Here is a 16,341-nt window from a genome sequence, read left to right as displayed (position 1 = left end):
CCCTGGCCCCCGACACAGTGTCAGAGAGACAGTGTGGCCCTCCTGCCAAAAACTTTGGACACCCCTGCTCTAGAGATAGGCCATAACTGCTATGCTTAACAATTGCAATTCTGGTGTTTAACTGCGATATAATATTGCTTCCAGCCTTTTATTTCCAGCAGTGGCTAGTTGGATATTTCAAGGCACTCTCGAATAGTGCAAGATGCTGACTGCCTTGTGTTCATCCCCAGATCAGATGCTAGCTTTCAGATTCTGGTGTGCTGCTCCCTCTAATGCCGAGGTTTAATATGGCTAACATCTTTAATCGCCATTGATAAAATCAAGGCAATTGGCCATCTTGGCAGGTGTCTATCTGAAAACCTCCCATGCTCGTGGTTGTCATTACATCTTGTACGTTCCAAGAAGGGCCTGGCGCAGGCCTTCAGATCTAGAACTTCAGATATTATCGGGCTGTGACGCCCACATAAGCAACCTTCACCCAGCAAGAAGCGGTTTTGATCAAGGACCAAATCTCCATTATGTGGGGAACATGAGCAGCATTCAGGGGCATCTTGATCAGGGGACCCACATGCAGCCTTTCTGCTTGGACATAGTGAAACAGCAAGGAGAACATTGGCTGCTGCTGTTCAACCCTTGGAAAGAACTGGTTAGTAAAGTTTTGTCCAAGTTGCATGTGGTCTGTAAGAGGTGTTGGATTCTATCCTTGTGCTAAATTTGACTGAAGAAATCGAGTGTCTCTTCTCATTGCTTTCAATGTTAAACAGGCATCGGTGAGTGCCGTCTTGGCTAAAGGAATGGTACAGAATTCAAGTCCTTGGATTGAAGGGACAAAGCTGCAGTTATAAAGCATACTATGAAATAATTCCATTGGAACCTAATGTACAATATTTCTATAGGTTTGTTTAAACTATCTTCTGACTATACTGTATAATGCTAACTGGAAAAAAAATCAAGACAGTCATACTTTTATATTGTATATATTAGTTATTGTATACAATAGTAAAAGGGGAAGGGAATAATCTAGCAGAAAAAAAAATCAAGGCAATTCAAATATCACAATAAGACAACACTACTAACGATTTTTGTTCTCATTCATTCAGATACAGACACTAAAACAGGCCAAAATATGTTCTGGACTTAATTAAAAATGGCACTGTGCGAATTCCAAGAGGTCAGATAAATATTTTTATTTATTGCCTTTTTTGCTCATTTATAACTCTCCCGTTTCTCCATAAATAAGGGGCAGTTGAGGCACTCTACAAAAAACATAATTCTATAAATCAAATAAAAACCATGAAACAACCATATAAATATATAATCACATAATGCCACATGACCTGTTTTAAAATACTGAAAAGAGCAAGCAGCTGTAAGATGTTTCCTACATGCTATGGACTTGTGGATTGTTCCTTGGGGCGGGGGGGGGGTGTACATTGGTAGTTTGCTATGCAACCCTGGCATGTAGCAGAGAATTCTGGGACATGTTCTAGGTTCAGTGGTTCTTAAACTTTTTAGCACCAGGTCCCGCTTTTTAAGATGACAATCTGTCAGGACCCACCTAGCTTTACAAGCATAAAAAAGTTTCACTTTACCAGTCACTCTAGTCTCTCTTTTTATCCTTTTTGCAATGCTGGGGGGGGCACACCTTCTGGAATGTTCTGGAATGGACCGTTCTGGTGGCCTTGCATTTCCCCTTTCCTGTCCTTTGATAAGAGCAAAGGCACATTAGCCTACTCGTAAGTAAATGTGCACATGTGGCTCAGTTCAGCCCTAAAGGCTATGGGGGGGGGGAGCACTTTAAAGCTGCTGCCTGATTTATGTATGCCAAGGGGTGTAGCTATAATGGTAATAGTGATGGTGATTGGACAGCAGTGCTTCCCCAATAGCAGCTTGCTTAATCCTTGATGCACATAGCCTCATCTGCCTTGTTTCATGACCCGCCCAAAAATAGGGTTTGGGATCCACTGTTCTAGGTTATGCACACAGAGTTTATACAAGGTAGTGGCAAGGCCTCACAGTTACCATGAATGAACTGCAAGTTCCCACCCACTACTTTTATCTAGCTGCACATTTTAAGAGAAAATTGATACTGGTAGGTGTATTTTTGTTTAGGAAAGTTTGCTGCTATTGCTCAACTCATTGAAAGGCCTCCTGTTTCAGAGGGCTGCATCCATTCCAGCCATGCCCAGATGGATCTCGTTTGGCAGTGCTTCCAATTCCCATGGATCCCATGTGGGAGATTGATAACCCAATCCTATCCCTCACTTGTGCCCGCAGAGCACATGCTCCACTGGCACAGCTGTTGCAAACATGCACTAAAGCATGTTGCAACAGTGCACCAATTAGAAGCAAAGGCCTGCACCTTCATTTCCAGCACTAGTGCAAGGAGCGGTGCGCACTGGAGCAGGTAAGCCAGTGCGGGAGATGGAACAGGTTGGGGAGAAGGGTGGCAGCAGGGATAGGTGGATTGGGCAGTGGCACATGCCAAATCCTATTCCCCCTTCCAGGGCCCATTCTTCTGACATGGGGCAACATTTGCTTGCATTAGTTATTTATTAGATGCAGGTCCAAGTTGCCCCATTGTTTGCCTGGGCTTTCCCTGGGGCAAAGAGGATGAATCTCCCTTACCTCATGGGGACCTCCAGCATACAAAATTCCCCCACAGGTTGCAGTGTTCCACTGCCACTGTATCAGCGCAAGAGAACTTGGAGAAGGTTGGGCTGTCACTCTGAGCTGGTCCCAGCCAGCCCATATAAATCAGATCAGGGCTACAGCAGAGTATTGAGCTGAAGGAAGACCTGCCTTTCCTTGGAGTGCTTCCCAGGAGCCGAATTGTGTATCATGGCACCAAAGCAAAGAGCTGCTGTTTCAATGTGCTAATCTTCCCTTGAAGCACAAGATTGTCTTGGCGTGAGGATGAGAGTTACCAGCTGTTCCTCCTGTTCCCAGCACAACAGTAACCCAGTCACGACCGAGGGTATAAATCTAGATTGTTCGTCCCCATCATCTGGTGAAGGAGGTTTTGGAAATCTCACCTGTTTTCAAGATCTGGCTTGAAGAAGTTCCTTTCATTCTCCCAACTCACCATTACAAGATGAAAATTCAGGGGAACGTGTTTCTGACTCGCAGCTTCATTTTGGTGGTCCCTATCCCTACAGTGGCACATGGTGAGTTCCTGGAAGCAGAAGAAAAATTTAGAGACTGTTACAATGTTGATTAGGAGGATTCCAATTTATTTATTTTTTTCAAAGTATCTATATTTTCAAATTCAGACTTTCAAAACTGGAGAGTGTACATTCAAGAACTAACCTAAGGAGCAGAGTTTTACCAAACACTACTCCAAAATTTTTGCCATAAGTAAGAAGGTACAGTGGGCCCTCCTTATCCACAGGCTTGGGATCTGTGAATTTGACTTAAGGTGGATTCGACCCTGTGGCAGGAGAGCATCACAAGACCTCCTGGATGTGATCTGAATAGCCTTCCAGTCATGTCAGGGGAGTCTTCCGAGGCTCAGGGAGGTCGTGTGTGGCTGCCCTGCCCCTCAGAAGACATCCAGGACACTTCTGAGGCACTTTCAGTTTCCCAGCAGCCCCCTCTCCCCGTGGATTAGATTATTCAGAGAAATTGGTATCCATGGGGGGAGGAGTCCTAGAACAGATCCCCCCCCCCCAGATTTTGACCCACTGTATACTCTCTAGGATATCTTGCATAACTTTTTCTCCCATCTGTCCCAGTAGCTCTCTTGGAGCTGCCAGGTCATTGTGAGAAATGTCTGCATTTCCAAATCCTTCAGAGAACACAGGAGGGCTTTGGTTGTTTTAACTTATACAGTGAAAAAGCTTGTGAATTTGTCTTTGCTTGCTGAATTCACATTTCTGAAGCAGACATTAGCCGTTGGTCAGTACGACCCCAGCAACCATTTTTCTAATGGGTACTTTCCCCCCCCCCCCTGTTATCTCCGTTTCTCTTTGTCTTGCACTGTGACAGGCCTCCATAGAACTATCCAGTGCCTTCCCTGTAAAACAAACAACCCAGATGCTGGGTGTCAACCTGAAGATATCTGCTTCAGCTCCCATTATTGCTTCCTTCAAAAGCAATCTATCCAAGGTGACTTGTGGGGCAAACTGCATATGGGCAGATGGTTCGTGAAATGGCCCTGGGCAAACACATGAATTTGGGTGGTAGAAGCCTACATTTGTGCTAGCCCTGAACTCTGGCATCTGTTTTCAGTACCTGGGCTTGTATGTGGGGCATTAGAAGTAGGGATGGATGACAGTGCATTTTCCTCATTGCTGAAGAACCGGTGAAGGTTCCTGCCTGTGTGTCAGAGTTTAAGGAGAAGGGCTTTCAGAGCAGATAATGGAATGTCCAGGCAGATTCATTTTTTCCTGGGAGAAAAATCTCTATCCTTTATACCAGTGGTTCCCCAACTGTTTTCGACTGGTGACTCCCTTGATCTTATGGGCCATTGGCCACAGCTCCCCATTAGGGCTACAATGCTATACATTGGATAGGTCAGCGATTCCATGGCTCCCCTGCCTGGTTTCCATTGCTCTCCATGTTTGGGAGCCACTGCCTTAAATTGTAGCAGCCCATACTCTGTTTTCCAGCTCCTTACAGGACAAGGCTGAAAGCTTTGAGAGTTCTAGCCCTTGGAGGAGTGGGTGATTATTATTTTTTACTGTCATCTGAATTGGCCGTGGATAGCAGTTTTTTGTGTTTTTTTTTTTTTTGGTCTATCCCAGAGTGGTGAGGGAGGGAAGGTGTGTTCAAGAGGTTTCATGCGTTAAAAATTGGTCACTTGTGTTTAATAAAGTGGCCCATGTTAAACCCAAGTGCAGTCTGGTGTCTTCATTGGGCGGTGTGAATGTAAATAGAATGCCAGATGCAGGGGAGTGTCAGCAAGATGCAGGTCTCTTGTGTGTTCCCTGAGGCATCTGGTGGGCTGCTGGGAGATGCAGGAAGCTGGACTAGATGGGCCCTGGGTCTAATCTATCAGAGTTGACACATGGGCAAGCCAGCGGGGAGGGTGGCCGAAAGACCATGTCCCAAGCACAGGTTGGGTGGGCTGCCCAACAGAACCTCATACTCAATAATTTATCTCTTTGTCCTCAGGGAAAGGAGTAACGAAGATAAACCAGGGTTGTTCTGCGGTGTGCAGAGAATATATACACATTATGCAAGGCATGTTTGTGCACCTCTGGTGTTGCCAAACCAATATGTGTAACAGATACAAGAACAGCAAGGAGAATTGAAATAAAGGATGGAAAAATGAAAAATAAACATTCTTTGCAAAGTTGAGTCTCGTGTTACAGCCATCCCCTTCCTCTGGCTTCCAGCAGCATAATCGTTGCAGCCGTGTGATGGTCCTTAAATCATGATCCTGTTGTAACTTTACAGACCTGCTCCTGCTTTTCTACCCATAAGAATGGAAGCTTTGAAGGCAGGGACTACTCTCTGGCTACCTAACCCAGCAATTCAAACAGCTGCTAGTAGTCAACCAAGTGGGATTCATACACTCCACTACACTTGCATACAAATAAAAATAAAATCATAGTTCTGTATTTTTAAAGAGCAAATTAAGGGGAAAACAACTCCCCGTTGTTTATCCAAGGAATATTGAGAATGGGATTTAAGAAAAAAAGGGGGAGAGAAAGAGGCTGTGTGGTAATTACATGCACAAGCACTAGGCTTAGCCTTAGTATGTTGGCAACAATGGCAATAGTCATGCCTGCGCAGAGCAAACTCTGCTAGCCTTGAGTTTCTAAACCCAGTGCTGTCAACAACAGAGTCATAATCTAGGAATGTATATTGCGGTTAAGCTAGAAGCCCCAGCTAGAGCTAGCCAGTGCAATCTTTTAACCTTTAATAAACTCAGTATTGCTTCATGTGTGTAAGAGTCAATAAAAGCCTAAGCAGGCTGGCCGGAGAAGGAACTTCTCTCTCGATCTCATTTCGTTCCGCTTCCGGCTCAGCTCTCTTGGCATCTCTACATTCAAACCTGTCTGCCGTGTCTCATTCATTTGCTCTGATTCCATGCTCCATCAGCCCCTGTTCATAGTCTCAGCTTCTCAGTGCACTCTGTACTCCCTCAGGCACAAGGCTTTAAGCCTTGGGTGCCTCCCAAGCAGTGTAGCGCTGCTACAAGGCTGATTTCTTTTTTCTTGGTGATCAGCAGCTCTGAACATCACTTTGTTTTATTCAGAAGATTTGCATTCCTTCTTGACTTTGAATAGGGCGATCCTGTAAGACTGCATACAGGTGTGGTGTGGCAGGAGGGTTGAGGGTCTAGCCGACAGCTTCAGGAAAGGGCAACTGGAAATTATCAAGAGCCTAGACAACATTGATTGAGTGATTGATTGATTGATTGATTTTCAGTGTCTCCCCATGGCACGCTGTCCAGGACTGCCCCCTGACATGTATCCCAAAGCAACCAGAGCTGCGCTGTAGTCATGGCTGGAGGATGTTCTGAGGCCTGGGGCAACCGCACATGGCCACCCCAAGTCTAAGAAGTCTTTCTAAAGGCCTTTAATTTTGGTTTCCCCCAGAAAACTGGAAGTGACGTTCTAAGGCCTTTTGGAGGCCGCAGAGCACAGCTCCGCTCATGGTCAGTTGGGGTGCGGGGACAGTGGTCGGCTGTGAGCAAGGGGGCAGGACCCTGATGGCCAGGGTGGGAGCAGCATTACAGTCCCACCGCAGTGTTCCGCATGGGGTCACATAATCCTGCGACCCTCCCCCAGCTATGCAACATCTCTTTCTCTAATACTCAAAGCAGTTAATGGTTGGCAACCTTCAGTCTCGAAAGACTATGGTATAAGCCTACAGCACCCGGTATTCCCAGGCGGTCTCCCATCCAAGTACTAACCAGGCCTGACCCTGCTTAGCTTCCAAGCTCAGACAAGATCGGGAGATAGTGTTCAGTATAGGGAGATGGTTGGCAACCTTCAGTCTCGAAAGACTACGATAGAAGCCTACAGCACCCGGTATTCCCAGGCGGTCTCCCATCCAAGTACTAACCAAGCCTGACCCTGCTTAGCTTCCGAGATCAGACAAGATCAGGCACATGCAGGGTAACAACAAAGAATAAGACATACCAAAAAAAAAAAACAACCCTCTTCCCTACTAGGAGAGGGTAAATTCTTCAGGAGAATAAACACAAAAATATGACTGGGGAGAGGGAAAAGAGTTAGCTAGATAGTGCGTTGGTGGGCTCACATTGTGCGACTGGATCTGCACAAGACCAGGAGGAGCAAAGTTGTTGGGAATGGACAGGCCTGCAGCACAGCCTATTCCTGCAATGCAGCAGCATAATAGAGCCTGAGGGGCACTTGCTATGGGCACTGTGCCAAGGGGGGGCACAATTTTTTTCTTCCACCAGGGCCTCATCCCCCATGACTTCTGGGTTCTCTGGAAAAGGAGGCAGCAGTGGCCGTGGCCACGTCACAATCTGGCTGCCACCTCTGTTCCTTCTCCTCAAGGCTCCCACTTGAAGGGGGTGCCTCTTCAAGGGGGAGTCCCCAAAGAAGAAGGAATGGGGGTGGCTGCCAAATCCCCAAGTGGTTTCCACCAGTGCCTCCTCCTTCTCTGGGTGAACCCAGCAGTGACATCACATCACTATCCCGGGTGCCACTGCCATTCTGCTGCTATGTTATGGCTCCAGTCCATTTCCAGTCACAAAGCAAAATGCTGGTGGTTTTTCATCTTTCAAGCCAAACTGGTACCCAAAGCACTACCTGCTTCCACATCAACCTGCCCATCACCTGAGAACAGCATGGCAGACTTTCCTTTGGGTTACCCTGCACATGCCTGATCTTGTCTGATCTTGGAAGCTAAGCAGGGTCAGGCCTGGTTAGTACTTGGATGGGAGACCGCTTGGGAATACCAGGTGCTGTAGGCTTATACCATAGTCTTTCAAGACTGAAGGTTGCCAACCAACAACCCAACATTTCAGAAGAGGCAGCTTGCAATCCGAGCAAGGGCCACGCGGGAGGTGACCCTACTCTGAAAAAGAAATAAGCTGCTAAAGTTAACCTTGTCAGTTCAGTCTGAAGTGATTTTTAAAAGTCTTTAGAGAATATTCGCCCCCTCCTAGATGCAGAACCGTGGTAATTTTGAACACTCCTTTCTCTGAGATGATTACAAAAAGCCATGGGTCTCTGAATTCAGGCCCTGTGTGGCATCTCTGACTTGATTGTCTTGTGCATGAGGGTACCTCTTCGGATCAGAGCCCAACACCACATTTATTGGACAGAGTTGATCTAAATTTCAAGTTTTTCAGCCTTAACTTATTTATAGCAGAGTTATTGAGCTGAAAGAGCACCTGCCTTTCCTTGGGGTGCTTCCTTTGAACCTGTGTGTGTGTCATGGTGCCAAAGCCAGGAGGTGATGTTTCAATGTGCTAATCTTCCCTTGAAGCACAAGATTGTCTTGGCGAGAGGATAAGCGTCACTGGGTGTTCCTCCTGTTCCAAGCACAGTGGTAAGCCAGTCACGACCGAGGGTATAAATCTGCTAGATCCTCCTTCCCCATCATCTGGCAAAGGAGGCTTGGAAGAACCTCATCTGTTCTGTAGATCTAACTTGAAGGAGGTCCATTCCTTCTCTCAATTTTCCATTACAGGATGAAAATTCAGGGGGATGTGTTGCTGGCTCTTGGCCTCATTTTGATGCTCTCTATACCTACAGGTGAGTCCTTGGAAGCAGAAGAAAAATTTTGAGGCTACTGCAGTGTCTATTAGCAGAATTTCAATTTCTTTTCTTTGAAAAGGATATATATTTCAAAATTTAGACTTTTAAAACTGGAATGTTAATGTACATTCAAGAACTAAAGAGCAGAGTCTTACCAAACCAAACACCATGAGTAAGAAGGTATACAATCTCTAGGTATACCTAGCTTGCAGAAGATTTTCTCCCATCTCTGTTGGTCACAATAGCTCCTGCGGGGTTGCTATTGCATTATGAAACATGTCAGTGTTTCCTAATCCTGCAAAACACGCAGAAGGGCTTTGATCATTTTATTTTTATGTATAGATGCCTTTCTAGACAGATTTCCTACAAAGCAGGAAAAAAAAACCAACCTCTGAATTTGTCTCTGCTTGCTGAATTCGACATGAACCAGATGTTAGGCATTGATCTGTACAACCCCAGCATTTTTCTAAGCAGTGTTTTTCCCCCTTGTATCTCCGTGTCTCTTTGTCTTGCACAGTTAGAAGCCTCCAATGCGTTCTCTGTAAAATGCATAACGTAAATAATGGGTGCACATTAAAAACCTGCAATACCCCACACTACTGCTTCATTAAGAAGATAGTCATACAAGGTGAGTCCCCGGGCGAACCACATACGGGCAAATGGTTCTCAGGATGGGCTACCAGACAGAAAGGCTACACTGCTCTCAACACTGGTTCTGGGCAAACACATGAATTTTTATCTTGGCTTAAAACGTTTGGGTGGTAGAAACCTACATTTGTACTAGGCCTGAACACTGGCATCTGATTTCAGTACCTGGACTTATCCATAGAGCATGAGAAATAGGAATGGAAGAAAGTGCATTTCTCCCATCACTGAAGAACTTGGAGAGGGTCCCTGCGCATCAGGGATTAAGGAGAAGGGCTTTCAGAGGCAGATAATGCAATATCCAGACAAACTCATTTGTTCCTGGAAGAAAAACTGTGTCTCTTTAACCCTTATATGGTAGCAGCCCATACTCCATTCTCCAGCTCCTTATAGGACAAAGCTGAAGGCTCTGAGATTACTAGCCATTGGAGGAGGGAGTTGTTATGCCTGCACGCAGGGCCAAGTCAGCAGGGAGGGTGGTAGTTAGACTCTATCCCAGACAACAGGTTGGGTGGGCTGGGCTTGGGCTGCCCCCCGATTCCTCCAACAGGACCTAATACTCAACCATTTCTCTCTTCGTCCGCAGGGAAAGGACTGACGAGCATAACCCAGGGTTGCACTGCTGAGTGCAAAGAAAGGATCAACTTTAAGTACGGCAGGTGGATGCGGTCTTCGTGTTGCCAAAGCGATATGTGTAACAGGTAGCCGAGGCAACCTGTTTTGAGAGGAGTTTTGAGAGGAGTCCAGACATAAAGGATGGAAATAAAAAAATAAACACGCATTGCAAAGCTGAGTCTCGAGTTGTGTCGTTGCCGCCCTCTTCCTCTCTCATTATTGCCCCCGCACAGTTATTTCAAACATTTCTTTGTCCGAGATGAGTCCAATGAGCCATGTGTTTCTGGTCCCGAGCTCCATGTGACCGTTGGTGGTGCCTCTGGCTTGATTGTCTTGTGGGGACATGAGGGCACCTCTGCAGATTGAAACCCAACACCATATTTATTGAATGCCTTGGTACAGAGTTAATCTAAATTTCAAGTTTCTTACCATTATGGCAAAATCCTAACATAGACGAACACTGGTGCAGCTGGTGCCATGACACCCAGCAAGTAAGCAGCACCAGCAGGAAAGCCAGAGCTGTCCCACTGGCATTGGATTCCAAAGGAATGCCTGATGGAGCCGGTAAGATCCTATAGGACAGTGCAAAGGCTGGAGGAGGTCAGGGGAAGAGTGGAGACAGGGGTGGATAGGGTCCACAAGGGGGAAGGATCAGCAGCGCTGGCACATGCCAAATCCTACCCTGCTTCCCATGCCCGAAAGCCCAAAATGGGGCTTCTTGGAAGTGTACCAGTCATTTGGCAGGCGCAGATCCAAGTAGCCCTATTGCGCATGCTGGAGTTTTACGCAGGATGAAGGGAGAAATTTCAACCTGAGGAGTCATCCAACCTGCTCCTTCCCAGTGCTAGAGACTGCGCGGGCTGAGTGACCACATCAGCGTGTGGTTGGTCTGTGGAACTCCTTGCCACAGCTTGTGGTGATGGCATCTGGCCCAGATACCTTTGAAAGGGGACTGGACAAGTTTCTGGAGGAAAAATCCATTACGGGTTACAAGCCATGATGTGTGTGTGCAACCTCCTGATTTTAGAAATGGGCTATGTCAGAATGCCAGATGCAGGGAGGGCACCAGGATGCAGGTCTCTTGTTGTCTTGTGTGCTCCCTGAGGCATTGGTGGGCCACTGTGAGATACAGGAAGCTGGACTAGATGGGCCTACGACCTGATCCGCAGGGCTCTTATGTTCTTATGACCCTGCTGCTCCAACACTGCTTAGGACTGGGCCATTTATTAATAGCTGATGTACAAAAAGCTAAACTTGCCTGCAGTGTCCCTATGGGGTTAGCATCTGCTGTCCTCCATCCTGTCTACCAAATGGTCACTCTCTGTTACAGCCCATACCATGGTCTGCATGTGGTCACATTGGCAGGAATGAGTTGTTATGGAGTTTCCACCTGCTTAAGTTACCCACGCAGTGACCTTCTCCAAGGGTGAAACTGCTTTGATCAAGGACCAGATCTCCATTCCTTCTGGAACAGGGGCAGCAACCTGTTCACAGGAGCTCTCCACCACCTCCGTTTCGTTGACTGATATTATCCAGCCAGTAGTAAGAGGCGTTAACAAGGGAGTTATATTCTGTGAGCAAGAGATGCTTGATTTTGCCCGCTCTATAACTGAGTGTATACATTAGCATCATCTTCCTTCCAACAATCTCATGTTGCAAACGTTGAATAACTCACACGCTGATTGACTTGAAGGGGTCTTTTCTGTTTTCGGAGTCACCTTTTCAGAATGAAATTGTTGACCAACATGTTCCTCACTCTTGGGCTCCTTTTGTTGCTCACCCTACCTTCAGGTAAGTCAGGTAGGCAGAAAATATGGAGACCACTTCAACATAGCCCCAAAGGAAGACTTGCGAGTCAAAGAAATGATGAAAAATGTAAGGGCAACGCTAGCAGTCTCAGAGGGATGGAAGAACATCACAATAAGAGGGTTTGAATTCAAGCTTGGTGGAATAATGTTGGGGAAGGGCAAGGGGTATATGGAACAGTTGCATGTGCCAATCGTGGGCTAATGTACAAAACTACCACAGGGTGTGCACAGGGTTATAGATGACTGTGCAGTTCTATGCATGTCTGCTCAGGAGGAAGCCCCATTGAGTTCAGTGAAACTTACTCCCAGGGAAGCATGAATAGGATGGCAGCCAAACGTGCCTTTTTTCCTTTTTGCTTTTTTTCTTTCCATGTTCTGTGTAAATATGTCAACACACAAAGAGATGGCAATTCATGTGTATCATACATACACGATCATATTTACGTACAAGCCAATCCTGTTTTTGATCTCTGTCTGTAGCCATTTCTCTAGCCAGTCCTCGTTTTGGCCTTACAGTCTCCTCTGTTTTTCTTGCACAGCTGAAACTCTCATCTGCCGTGAGTGTAGAAGAGTACGTTCGCCACACTTCACACGGATGTGCATTAACTCAGGCACCACTTGCACGACAGACGACTTCTGCTTTGTCCGGAGGAAGTTTAAAGGTGACTCCACAAGGGCAAACCTAATTTTGATTGGCATTTTAAAAATCAGAATCGGGCCATAAGCCCATCTAGTCCAGCTTCCTGTATCTCACAGTGGCCCACCAAATGCTCCAGGGAACTCACAAGACAACAAAAGACCTGCAACCTGGTGCCCTCCCTTGCATCTGGCATTCTGACACAGCCCATTTCTGAAATCAGGAGGTTGCACATACACATCATGGCTTGTAACCCATAATGGATTTTAACTCCAGAAATTTGTCCAGTCCCCTTTTAAAGGCACCTAGGTCATCACCACATCCTGTGGCAAGAAGTTCCACAGATTAACTACACGCTGAGTGAAGAAATATTTTCTTTTGTCTCCCAACAAATGTTCCCTGGTTCTGGTTTTGTGTGAGAGGGAAAAAAGCATTTTATTGCACTGTCTTTTTCATTTAAAAGAAAAAAAAATTGCTGCCATCTGCTTGGCAAATAAATAAAAATACAATTAGGATAGATAGATAGATAGATAGATAGATAGATAGATAGATAGATAGATAGATAGATATGGAAGGAAGCAAGGAAGGAAGGGATAGATAGAAATGTGTTGGAATATGTCATTTGGTCTTTCTGCACCCAGAAACATGGACAAATTCAATCAATTTCTTTCCATAATATAGGCAGAGCCCTTGAAGCATTGAACAAAACGTATGAAGACATGCAAATACACATGGATGTCCATAATGACCCCTTCCCCCTCTCTCTCCATCCACAGGGAACATACGCGTGGATTTAAGTCGAGGCTGCACTGCAAGATGTAACAGTTTTGTCAACATAAAGACTTCTGTCATATTAGATACCTGGTGCTGTAAAAGGGATTTCTGTAACGTTGTCAATGAGGCGTTTCTCAAAGGGATTCCGCAATCAAAATAAACACACCTGGCTAAGCTCAGCCTGGCTTTGTTAGAGCTGCTTCATCCCTACTGCTTCCAGCAGAATAGCCACAATTTATCTTGCGATGATCCGCCAACCACACATACTTTGTTGTACATTTGACTGTGAAGGATGAAGGTGTGACTGCTTGCTTTTTAGCTTTGGAGGATTATGTAGCTGCACAGGGGCATATTGTTGCTTCAGGACGTCCTTTGCGCTGTCTGGATTCCAGTCTAATAATCTGTTTCTCAGACTTGAGGGCAGGGCCGCCGGCCCAATTGGAAACACTTTTTCAGGGCCCTCTCTAATTTTGTGGGGACCCCTCTACTAATTTTTTTTTATCTCTTAGCTTGAATGGAGCCAGATCAAGCGAAAAAAAAATCTGTTGCTTCTGTGCAGGTGTATAGGACTCCTATATCTTTAGTGGTTGTGCAGAATAGGTGCCTGGGAGGTCAGCTGGAGGGAGCACACACCCAGGCTGCAGCGCTTCCCAACTCTCACCCATCTCTGCCCCATTCACAGCAGCCCACCCTGGAGCGAGACGGGGGAAAGGATGGCACCAGGAGCTGTGAGGGCAGGGAAAGAGTGAGGTGCACATGTTGTCACTAGCATTGCGCCAATTTTGGGCCAATCAGAAGCAGCAGTGGGAGGAAGGGCAGTGTGGGGCCCCCACCACGCAGGAGGCCCAGTTGGGTGAAATCTTTCCAATTGCCTAAAAGCCAGCCATGTGCCTCCATCATTGGCAGAAACTGATCCCCAGGATCACTAGTCCCAGCTAATGGAGACTCCTTGAAAGACTCAGCTAGATGCCAGTGCTGCTGGTGCTTGCCCTCTCACGGTCTCCCAAAGGACCTGTCAATCCACATGCTTCAGTGCCCTTAACCAGCCTGCTGTCAGATGCTACTGGAGCAAGGAACTAGTAACTGGACAGCACATAGTATGTGCACACCCTCCCCCCAGCCAACACATCCCGGAAAGGTTAGGTACTAACCAAAAAGGGTGGAGGGAGGGGGCTTTAGTCCTGTAGTTCAGCCATCCACAATAGAAAACTAGCAAATGCATCCCATAAGGTTCATGGCCTTGAGTTCAACCCTCTATTATGGAAAACTAACAAAACCACAAGTGGCCAGGAGGGATTCCCACTTGTCCAATCACAGTTCACCTGAGGACACCATCAGCCGCAGGTAACATAAGTTCAAACATAGGGATGCTCATGTGACTGTTTCTGCCAGGACTGCCGTGAAATCTAAGCACAATCATTTTGTGACAGAAAAATGAACCTTGGGTGATCAGGTAACATCAGAATAAAGAAAGCTTCTGCTTGTAGCATGTTGTCAGGCCTGAGCTCCAAGGCCCAGCTGTAGCCAACTTCTCATTAGTACATACCAGATCTGGGAGAACTGTGGAGGTGGCCACTTCACAGGGCCCTCAGATAAGGTACTAGGCTGCTAAATTGGCTCCAAGGCAGCCTTGATTAACAACAAGGTACAACTGTGAACTTTTCAGGTTGGGGGGGTCCACCATGAGAGAGAAGGCTTGTGGCACATCTACACCTAGAATGTTCGACTTGATTCAAGTTCTAATTGGTGGATGGATCAGGAGACCTCTAAAGGTGAAAGGAGTAGCTTTCCTCTGTGACAGCTTTGTCTCTGGCTAAGGGGGCCTGAGCTTTGACTGGTCTGACAAGATGGACCTGCCTTGGCTGCGTGGGTCCCTTTTAGGGAGAAGGGCGGGATACAAATAAAGTTTATTATTATTATTGGCTGCAGCAAGGTTGGGCTGGACTAGAACTCTGAAAGTGTAAGACTTTGGTGAGTGATAGTTAGAATTAGGAGTTAACTCTTTATTGTTTTATTGTGGCTGAATGTTGTATTGTATTGATATGCTCTACCCTAAATAGAGCAATTTGGCAACTGAAACTGGAGAAGCCTGAGAGGTGTTAAGTGGCTAAGAGGGTTATGGCCATTTAATTATCTCTAGGGGCAATAAAGAGGGGGAGGCCCTCAGGGGGAGGGTCCTGCAGCCTGTTGCACAGTTTGCTGTATATGTAAATAATCCAGCAAATGTAAATTTGCTATCTGTGAGGGCCAGAACTGCCACCTAATTCTTTATCGGTTCTTGTTATCAGCTAATAATGTATTAGTGCTGCATCAAATGGGCATTGGTGGCTGGTGAAGAATTGTTGGACATATTTGCGTCCACTTCCAGACTTGCCCCACCATCTTGGGCACTATTTTGGGGACTCCAGCTGAAACTTCACAACCCTGGGTGACATGAGAGGTATCTAGAAGGCTACCTCAGGGTTGCTCTGGGGCCGGAACAAGCCAAGGGAAGCAGCCAAGAGAGAGATGGAGGACAGGTGAAGCAACACCCTTGCTGATCTCTGAGGCCTCATTGTCAGGCCAGCAACCTTCAACAAGTCAAACCAGCATGGAGAAATTGCCATCACCATCACCACAACCTTCAACACATCAAAGGATGTCCAGCAAAGCGGAGGAAGCATCAGATGTTGGAGATGTAGATAAGCCCTCGCTATTGCCCATCTCCATACACTTCAAGTTGAGATTCAGGTTCACAAAGTTCATAGATTGTACGGTGAAGAGGGTCCCCTGGAACCTAACCCCATTTTCTCCATAGGCTCAATGGTTCAGTGTCTGCTAATTGAGCATCTACTAGGTTTTCCAGGAACCTAACCCTAGCAGAAAAAAAAATCCTGACTGTAAGTGCTGGGCTTGCGATTCCTGGGACAATATAAGTAGATAACTGTAAGATATTTGCTGGAAATCTTACAAGCCTCCCACGGACGGACGGACGGACGGACACGACCATAATTTGGGTAATGTGACTGTATTTCATTTTTTCATTCCAACTTTATTGGCATAAACCATCCAACGAGAAAACAAAATTAAAACATTCAGCGTAACCACCAATCATTGATCAGGCAAAGAAATACAGAGGAATTTATGCCTCGACAGTGCCTTCAGTATATATTTTGCTACATTTGATGAGCGGCAC

General features: G+C 46.2%; 1 pseudogene; it reads left to right on the top strand.

The window, feature by feature from the left end:
• Positions 1-7,782: 7,782 nt before the first annotated feature.
• Positions 7,783-7,897, top strand: LOC136662955 (5S ribosomal RNA; annotated as a pseudogene).
• The last annotated feature ends 8,444 nt before the right edge of the window (positions 7,898-16,341 follow it).

Source organism: Tiliqua scincoides, chromosome 11, assembly GCF_035046505.1.
Source record: "Tiliqua scincoides isolate rTilSci1 chromosome 11, rTilSci1.hap2, whole genome shotgun sequence".
NCBI classification, from domain to species: domain Eukaryota; kingdom Metazoa; phylum Chordata; class Lepidosauria; order Squamata; family Scincidae; genus Tiliqua; species Tiliqua scincoides.
The sequence above is the reverse complement of the archived record's forward strand: the minus strand, read 5'-3'. Positions and strand labels throughout refer to the sequence as shown.